The 10,941-nt window shown below is 31.0% G+C and overlaps 1 long non-coding RNA gene across 1 annotated transcript; it reads left to right on the top strand.

Moving 5' to 3' along the window:
• The first annotated feature begins 5,653 nt into the window (after positions 1 to 5,653).
• Positions 5,654 to 9,820, top strand: LOC148598534 (uncharacterized). Its single transcript, XR_015918669.1, has 3 exons — positions 5,654 to 5,813; positions 6,487 to 6,538; positions 9,717 to 9,820. It is a non-coding gene; the product is annotated as an uncharacterized LOC148598534 (long non-coding RNA).
• Positions 9,821 to 10,941: the final 1,121 nt, after the last annotated feature.

Here is a 10,941-nt window from a genome sequence, read left to right as displayed (position 1 = left end):
CTTATGAAAATGAATAATAAAATGAAAAATATGAAGTGCATTTGCTATTATAAGAAGATTTGACAGTACGTTCCAATCGATTAACATTTTAAATTTATTGCATTCTTTATTACTCTAGACTATCTGTATCACGACATTTCTAATCTCTATTCACCATAAAAAGGATGAATTTAGTTTAGTCACCCTTATGGTACATTTGCAATGTCATGCCCTAAACCCACTGATTTTATTTTTTTTTATAAAAAAAAATATTTAATGCGATTTCCTCAATTGTCTTGTGACAATACCAACTACATGCAACTCGTTAATACTAATTCCAACTTTAATCATTAAGTTAAAGAACTATAAACCAATTTAAAGTTGTTTGGCATCATTTTTATTGGTAGGAAACATAGATTCTGGCATTTCGATTTGACCATGACATTTTTTTTTAACAAAAAACGAATATAATTCACACGAAGGATTGATATACAAACAACTTCTTGAATATGCTAGACTTCTAACTTATATAGAAATAAAAATGCCAACGGAACGTTTGTGTGATTTTTTTCAAAGTCGTAAGATAAAATTACACTAACATATAATAAACCTGTTGCTTGAGTTTCAAGCATGTAAATAGCTGGAGCCTGACATATGAATGTATATCTATATATAAAGTTCATCGTTAATATAACGAGAAATCAGCCATGTTTCATTTATTTTGCACTTTCCGTAATGAGTACATATTTCGATTCGCATATTGTACATTGTCGTGCATAAATTTTTAAATTTCAGTCATTATTTGGATTTATAAGTCAATATCCACCTCTGCATTTAATTTTGATGCATATGTTGGTGAACTGAAACAAGCAGGCATTTCAATTTTTCTCAAAAAAGGTTTTGAAAATAACAATGAAAGGCAACCTTATTGTTGCCACAGTAGTACCATGTTTTACTCTGTTATTCCATATTTGGAGCCTTTCTGTTCTGTGTCGAAAGAACCATTTGCAGAAAAACAGGTTTTTAACTCTGGTTCTGAGTTTAAGTTTAAGTGATGCTTTAGCTGGATTAGAAGGTTCATTTCATGGATTATTCAGTCTGTTTGACAACGAGAGAAATTTATATTCTTTGCAATGTAGTGTAATTATGAATATGATTGGAGGTACACTAATATTTTCATTATTCCAAACACTTCAGATTTGCTTGCTACAATTACATGCAACTTTCGTGGTGAAGAGAAAGTTCTTTCTATTTCTAACATCACGGAATTCAACAATAATTGGATTTTTATCTTGTAACATTTATTCTGTGTCTCGTGGTCTTGTCAAAAACTTACATTTACCGCCACCATGTGGACACTCTGAAACAATTGATTTCAGTTTTTACATTTCATACGATATACCAATTCTTATAAATTTGTTATTGATCATTATATGCTGCTGCTTTACAATGGTTAGAATAAAACGACACATGCGGAAGGTGGTCAATTTACCGTCGATAAACAAGAATTTACTATATGACTTAAAAAGTGCAAATCTCAAAAGAAATATTGTTACTTTGGTAATCATTATATCGTTAGCATTAATTGCTTATATTCCAAGGGAATTGTATCTCTTTATTTTTCATGCTTCTGGACTGCCCCATAACGAAAGTAGTATTAAGGCTATAGAAATGCTTAATACTACCGTAATGATAAATCCACTATTTGATCCTGTCGTTTATCTTATACGAATGAGAGTGTTGCGAAATGAATTGAAGTGCAAATGTGCTACTACTGTGAGTCCGGATCCATCCCCGACTGACATTGAAAAAGGAGGACAAACATTTTAGTATGCCGATGTTTATTTTGAGAAACTTTTCTCCATGGAGAAGGATTGTGGATTTCATATGAACATCTTAAAATGCGTTTTGTTCAGAGAATATGATAATTGAAACCTTTTAAACACACGTTTCTAATGGATATGTATAAGTAAATAATTTCGCACAAAAATTATGCTGATAAAAATGTTTGCTCAATTTGGTATCAGTATTGTTCGTTTTATGCAACTTTCGGTAATATTTAAGTACGAAACCCTTGTTTTAAGATCTTTTTGTGATGAGATAAAAGTAACTGTATTGTTTCTCCTCAACAAAGGTCATTTTATTTAACTGAGAGAAACCAAAAAGAAGCAGCACCGATAAGAAAAGTTAATTATATACTGTATTTTCACCGTTAGAAAAAAATAGAAATAATTTCTCTGTCGAATTATTGATATATTTTATTAATCATTTATAATTCTGTAATATACAGTTTGCATTATCCAAATGGTCAAGTCAAATGCAACATATGACATTGCAAAGCCGTCCGCAATTTTAAAGGAAAATAATTAGTTCAAAGTTGATGCATATCTATTGCCTAAAATTTGCAGCTTGCTATAGAATTTGACACCCTCATGACGTCAAATGTATTTGATATAAACAATTTAAAAGAAACCAAGTCCGAGAAGTTCGCAAATACATTCTCGGAACAAAAAAATACTTCCACTTTTACTAAAGCACTGTTAACTACAACAACAAACACTTTGAAAAAAAGGAAAAAAAAAAAAAAAGAGGGAAAAACAAAACAAATTGTTAACAAGTCTTCAAATATGTTTTAAATGTAAATCTGATTTTACTTTTATTTATAATTTAGTTTTATTGTTTAAATTGCTATCTTTTAAATACACAATACATTGTTGTACTTGATCACCTGTTTAACACGTGTTATGCGCCAAGTACAATAGGTATTATGCAAAGCAGCTTATAAATGTATTTCCATCATTTTTTTTGTACTGAAGTGTAGAAATATTTTTTTTCCATTTGATTTAGCTGTTTTCTGTTGTTGTAGAAAGGCTTCACAAGAGGATAAAGTTAATCTCCGTTGTACTATCTAACCTTTCGATCCTTTCAATCTTTTCGTCCATAATCGTGTAAAAAATAAATATTAACATCATCAAGTATCAACTGCAATCTATATACAATTCAACCATCGGCTTTGTACAGGCTGTGCACTGGGAAGACCGAATAAACAGTGTCTTTCCAGTGTATATGTGCTATATTTTGACGTAATGATAGTCGTTTCTGTATTCACATCTGCAATCCTTCGAAAACAAAATCATTCATTATAATCAACCAAATCAGATTACTCCTGCAAAGGGCTAATTATATACGCAATCCACATAACGTGTATCTCCAACGTGTAATACGCGTATAACGACCCAGTTCTTTCATCTGTAACTGTTACTCAATTATAAATAAAAGGGAATTATGTGGAGTTTTGTCATGCATAAATTTTTACCGTTGTAGCTTGTATTTACGACAAAAAATATAGATTAATTGTTTTAAGTTGCAAATAAGACTGAAGAATTTAAAACATATTTTTACACCTTTTTCGATTTTAGGCCTATTTGTTAATTTAGTTCAGATTGATTGATGCCCGTGATGCGTTCTTTTTTATTATTGTTGTAAAACTTCTTTAATGTTTTGTCGGGATGATGATTCGGTTGAAAATATTTAGATACAAATGAAATTTGTGTACCAAGGCTTAATGTAAACATATTGTAATAATGAGAATCAATCTATATTGACACGAGATCTGGAATGGATTCTATGTATTGAATCATTTAAAAAAAAGAAAATGTTTAACTTCCGACGTTTAAACCTTTTCGCGAATGTGATCAGATTTAATTCAGATTACCTCCCGTTACATTGTTCACTATAAGATCAAGATTATTGAACAAAAAGAACTGCAATCAAGGCACTTTTCCAGAGCCGCTGAGAGTACATATGTTTACCAGGAAATACAGTCAGAATACATTAGAGAACTTGACTGATGGTCAATTTTGTTGGAATCAAGAGAGTAAATCTAAAAATAAACTATTCGATATTTACAATGTGCATATTTTCTTTAATAGTATATCGATTAAGATATCATTACCAAAAACTCATTACATTTGTATTTAAGTACTTCTCCGTCTAAGAATCAGGAAAAATGTGTATAAGGTTTGACACATGAAGTAAAAATAAACAGACATTTTGTTACATAATCCAAGTATTTATACCTCATTACCACAAAATGTAAAGTTTGCTATTTTAAGAAATTGATTGTCCAAAATTAGTTGGCATGCACTATGGAAAGATAAAGGGAAAATTTTCCCGAACTTTTTGCTTATATAAGCAGTCAAAAATATTTACAATGCTTCAGGATAAAATTATTTTGTTTGTTTTTGGTGTGTTTGCAATAACGTATTAATTACTCCGCATCCAAGCTATGAACATAAACACAACTATCAAATACAACTAAAACTTATGGACCCAAATTTTCTCAATATTTTAATAATGAATTAATTATTGTGTTTAAATTTTAATATACTTAATGGACTTTATCACTGATCATTACTATACACCTAGAGAACAAATAGGTTCTAATAACGATGTATCAATCAGAGATAAAGTAATGTTCACACTATGAAGATTTTCCTTAAGCATGGTAAAATATCGAGCGAATTCGTGCCTAAAATTATAAAAGAGCTTTCACAGTCTACCAAATCAACAGACAAACCGAAATGTGATTAAAAAATATTTGTAGCTTAATATTTCAATATAACAATGAAATTTATGAAATAACGGATAACTATAAAAGCTCGGTCAAATTAGTAGTAAAGTTTTTTTGTTTTTTTTTTTTTTTTCGGAGTTCAATGTTAATTCCAAATCGTTGGTAAGGGTAGTTAGCCATATAGCCAAAATATTTATGAAAACAAATCAGACAGGGTCAAAATTCTACGCGATTTTACATTTACTTTTTTTTAAAAACACTTACAAACCAAATAACCACTCTTAGTTTTTTTATTTAGTTGTTGCGCTTTTGAGATTCTGTATGAAATTTGGTACCTTGTAAGAGTTATTCTTCTTGATATGGTTGATTTAAATTAGAGATGAATGTATTTTTTTCACAAAAATACAGATGTGTTGATAGAAATGACTATAGTAACATCAAAATATAGCTTATGTAGACCTCAAAAATATTTTGTGATTTTTTTTCTCCTGTTTTGGAACACACACCACCTCAAGTTCAATGACTCTGCCTGTGAAGATATCTTAATTATTGTATGTATTGTTGTGTGATTTGTATGCTATGATAGTGTTCCCCTGTACACCTATTGTGTCTGAGGTTGTCAATAAAGTTGTCTTGTCTTGTCTTGTCTTGTCTTGTCTGAAACGTATGAGTATGTATAATAATACTTGTATGATTGCGTAACTTGTTACTCTTTTCCGAAATTCAATACAAACAACTGGGGTATGTTGGATAAGCTAATTTGATACCGATTAAAACACATACTGTTTATTAAAAGATTATTGTGTGTATTTATTCTAGCAATTATACATTTATGCTGAATGTTTGATTACTATTTGTAAATTTGAAAAAAAATACAAACCAGTAGTTAAAAATCGTATGATGTGAATTTATATTGCGAATTTGAATTCACTGTAATTTTTCGAAAAAATAAACGCATTTCTGTGTTTTGTTTTAATTAACACTCTACGTAAAGCCGCGTATAACCACAATTAGATTTATGTAATATAATTTTATGCATTTACACGTGTATAAAAACTACGTGCTTTGGAAACAAAACGATAATCAAGAAACACTATTTTGACTATATTTTGCTTACGTTCATATCGTATTAGATGTCCATTAGTTGGTTTCAATCAAATAACTGACTAATATTTTGGACTACGATGACGTAAACGTTAATTGCAGTATAAAGATTTCTTTCTCTTGATCAATTCCATTTAACGTGCTGTTTCTTAACAAGGTAAGTATATTTAATTTCCAGACAGAAGCGAAATGTCAATGATAGGTTTATACAAAGGATTGAATTGTTAAATATAAAAGGAAGTACACAATGAGCATACTTTAATGTAAACATTCATCTTATACCATTAAGGTTTGGAACTTTTTGCTGTTTTTTCTTTAATGTTGCTTTTCAAAATGTGAGTTTTTTTCATCTATTATGAAATAGCTGATTAACATTGTAATTATGTTTTTCATTAATCTGAGTGTTGTAATTTGATGTTTCAAAGTTTGTTTTGCAATACTTATTTGGATATTTTTTATTTTGAAAAATGTTCTATCTTTTAAGTTGAGAGTTTCATTAAATTATTATTTTTGTCATTGCCGAATGTTACTTATTTTCAATTTTTTATTTATTACATTTTACATTTTTAACTATTGGCTGCTTTTGGAAATGATGTTTTTGGTAACCGAAACTTTAGATCAGACAGGGTGATTACTTCTGATTTTGTATGAATCTTTTTGAACTCAAAAATACCAATTATGCATATTGCAAATTTCGATAAGCTGTAAACGTTTCAAGGAGTAAGGTAACAATAAATGATGAATTGAACAATTTAATCAACGACCTATGATACGAATTCACAGTTTTTTTTAAACATTCTACTGATATACATCTACTGTTTGAATTTCAGTCAAATCGCCATTTTTAGGAACAACAACCTGGGACAAAGGACAAAGATGAATGTATGTCATTATTTTATTAAAATATGTCCTTTCATGCTAAATAGTAGACAGTTTATGTTGTTTCACATTACGTTTTTTGTACCCTACAGGTGCACCTAGTCCATGCTCCCAGTGTTTTATGTTCTTTGTTGTGTATGTCTGTTTTCCATGTCTGGTCTTTGTCCCTGGATTACGTTCTTTTGATTTCCTTGATTACTCTTTCTATAATTACTTTGATTAAAACTCTTCTAAAAAGAGTATCAAACGCTTTTGGTAGTCTTTAACTTCAAAGTCCATATTAAAAGAAAAAGACTTCATAATATTCAAAAACATACGTCAGCGAAATCTTTACCTTGGACACGTTTCACAATGTTTTTAACATGCCTTGGGTTTCTGTACATGTGTTGTATTCCAATGCAAAACGGCACATATTTATCTTAATATGTACATCATAAGGAGAAAGCGCTTTCATTTGTTTAGTTTTCTATAAACAAACTAAGAATAGCTGACGCAGATTAAAAACAAATTATGAAGCATTCTATCATTGACATTGTCATCAACAAGTTTACACGACACACCATTGTTTGTTTTATTCGAAGCTTTAAAGTGGGAGACTAATTCGGCTTTTTTAATATGATTCCATCGATTATGTCATAGAAATGACTTTACCAAGTAAGGAAAATTGACGTTTCGTCCGCCTTGTCAATTCTCATCTTCATCACTACAGAAGTTTTATGATCGTCATCATGAACTCGTGGATAGTTATGGTGTATCCATCTGCACCATGAAAACTGATTTATTCAATGGGTCATAGTTTTCCTTTCCTCGTTTGTCTATCCCGGACTTGACTTTTTATGAGCAACTCGGCGAGTGTTTCTAGAAAAGCAGAGGACGCTTACCCTAACGGTGCACCTGGTCCATGCGCCTAGTTTTTAGTGGAGTCCGAGTTGCTCATTTGCTTTTGTTACTTTGTATGTATGATTTTAGTTACTTTATGTTCTTAGTGTATGTCTGTTTTCCATGACTGGTCTTTGTCCCTGGATTACATTCTTTTGATTACCGCTATAACCTTGGTTCCCTTGATTACTCTTTGATATTGTCCTTTTTCATAGCTTTTTTGCTAATTGTTTTATTTATCTTTTCTGTTTACTCAGTCACAATGGTCCACAATAAGCATCAATGTGTGCCTTATCACTTCATGCTGCATAACCAGGTACAGTTAAAAACTAAAATGATTTTTTTTTTCTATTTACGAAAAAAGTTACTTTTTAAATATAGAACTCTTTTGTGTAATATATGACAAGCGAAATAAACTTAGTGGACCATAACTGACAATGCTATTCGTTATCGAGAATTAAGTTTCGCTATCCCATTGATACCACCCACTTAACCATAGATACCTCCAACTTACCCAAAGATACCTCCTACTTACCCACGGATACCATCCGTTATTAATAACCCCTTATCTTTACTAATACTGTTAATGTAACATGATATTGATATGTCAAGTGTCTATAGAATTGTTGATGTACTCCGTTTCATTATCCGTCTGCTTAAAAACTATACGATAAATTGACAACTTTGATGACGAGAAAACGTGTTTGTACAGCCTAGTTTTCTTTCAATAAACTAATACTGTACAATCCCTCAAGAGATTGTCCATGTAGAAACCAGGCAAGGCCTATGACATGGCTGACACCGAATGACTTTATTCCTACATTTTTTAAAATTTGTTTTTCACTGTTCTGTTTAATTCATTATAATGTCATGGAATAGGGATGTCTCTGTATGAATATATTAACATCAAAATATATATTGAAAGTTTCCAAACTGATCTCAACTAATTATGAATAGATAAAATATATTTTCCCTTAATTTTAAAGTTCCAAGAATACATACAAGAGTTTGTTTTCATAATTGGATGAAAAAAAAAACATGGACAAAATATTTGGTCATAAATGGACACCAATAAAGCGTTGACATATTTTTTTTTATCACTAGTGTCATCCAAAGACCTTTTGGCAAAGTATAACCCAACTCTCTAGCTTTTTGTGTCATTGAGATGGGAGTGTGTGAATGTACACACGTTATTTTAGATATCTTAAATACACCTAGTTTGTTTTATCAGTAAAGTTCATATTTACTTGCGAGTTAAACAAATGATGGGATGCGCCACTTAATTGTAACTGAAAATCAGTGAAAAGGGTAGATTGAAAAAAACATTATAAAGTAAATACCAAAGTGTCAGAAGTAGGATGCCCATCAACATGAACACGTGACACAAAGACAATCTACTTATTTTTATCGACCCGTATACAATAGATTACACATAAAAACTGAAAATTGGAAAATAGACGTCACTGCGAATAAGGACAAAAAGCAAAATTACTAGTAATAAAAACTACTACAAACAGACGGCAGTAACATCAAGTGTAAGCATGTTCTGTTCTGCTCCCGTCATATTGCAAGTGAGTATACTCCGCCAGTAACGAAGCGACAATAATACAGCAGAGTTCAGTAACAAATATCAAACACTATCCACACTAAGGCGAAAATCATTCATTTCAACAAAGTATCATGATGTTAAAATAGTAAATAACTTGGATTTGTGGAATTGTGGAAAAATATCCAAAATTGGGGAACTTTGAATATGTATTTTGCGTCATCCCCTTTATTACAGAAACATCACCACTCAATGACATCATGATGATCAAACAGAACATTGAAAATAAAATAATGACGGAAGAAATTTATTTGGTTTCATCCATGTCATAGGCCTTGTCTGGCTCCTACATTTAGTCGACAAAATGAGATACAAATTATAAAAGAACACCATAAAAAACACCATTACACCATTATCAATATTTTTCTAAACCGTCGGCATTTAATCTTGAACTTAATATCTCAAAGCAATAAGCCGTGCAATGAAAAATGGCATGGTACCAAAAATGCACTTGAATATTTCAAAAGAAATGAAATGAATTTATCACTCAACGCACTCAGACAAATATTGATAGAAGTCATTAAATGACAATGAAAATTGTATTACCACCATAAGGTTGACCTGTAGGAATCTTTAAAATGTGTATGTTTTCCCATAAAAAATATGAAAAATATTTTTGGTCAATTGCAAGTATTGATGTATAAAGAAGTATTTATTGTGCTAAATCAACTAAAATTTATGATACTTATTTTGTAGATCAGCGACAACGAATTTCATGATACCAGCAGTTACAGTGGCACATTAATAGCATTCGTGTCATGGTCAGCTGTAAATTGTTTCATTAAAATTATCCTAATCTGTGTTTACATAAAAGCCTTATCGACAAATTTCCATCATCTTTCAGTCCGCTGTATCCTCGTTAGCGATGTTTGTTTGAGTTCAGCATCGTCTTCTTTTTCGATGTCCCGAAAATATACTAATTTTACAGTATGTGTGATTCAAGTTTATTTTGTTTTCTATTTTTTACTTTTAAATTACTGCTTTTTACTTTTAGTATGTGTACATAGATTTATAGTTTTGAAAACAATGAGCTTTGGAAATATCAAACAAAAATTTGAAATTTATAAATACAGGATCCTTGCTGGAACTGTTTTAATTCCGTTTTTTTATCAACTTGGAGATTCACTTCTCATTCCAATGGAACGATCTATAGATGCGTGCAGTTCTCCGAATCTCTACGGCCGATATCAACCCCTTTTCGTCGGTCTGAATATAGTTCCAATTACTATTTTTATGGTGTTGATAGTTGTTCTTTACATGGTAGGAGGCTATATCATATGGAAAAAATTTTTACGAATCAAATCGTTTGAGAAATGTAATGATGATAGTTTGTTGCGTCGGCGTGATACAGGGGTGGTAGATATAACATTTACAAACAAGAGGCCAGTAAATAAAAAAATTAGTGGTGGAAATGTCAAGTTCAGCGAAGATACGGTTTGGCATAATTCAGATGAAAAATCGGGTTCTGATACAAATTTTAAAGAGATTAGTGTCAAGAATAAAATTCTACGAACAAAGAGTCAATCTCTTGACGACAATACGGGTATCTGCAGTAGTAACGACGTTGATATATCGTTATATGATAAAGACAATCTTGAGAATGCCATATTTTCATCAAAACCGCAGAATGAATTAGAAACATTAGGTTGTAAGAAGTTAAAAGACGGTGGAAATGAAACATGCGATCAAAATGGTCCCAATGATAGGTACGCAAGTGATACCCGTAGATCAAAAATTATTGATCAAAAGAGTGCTAACAAATCATGGGAAGTTAGAGCTTTTTTCACTTGTCTTATAATAGCATTTCAAACTGTTCTTCTGACGGGCCCAATAATCTACGGTTTCTGGATAGATGTTGTTACACGTAATCCAGTGAGTGTGCAGTTCAAGTTTATTTTGTCGTTTCCTTACCTTCTTGCTG

This window comes from Perna viridis, chromosome 14 (genome assembly GCF_037379345.1).
Source record: "Perna viridis isolate PV_CMFRI_1.1 ecotype Kerala chromosome 14, ASM3737934v1, whole genome shotgun sequence".
NCBI classification, from domain to species: domain Eukaryota; kingdom Metazoa; phylum Mollusca; class Bivalvia; order Mytilida; family Mytilidae; genus Perna; species Perna viridis.
Note: the sequence above shows the minus strand (reverse complement) of the source record. Positions and strands in the feature narration are given on the sequence as shown.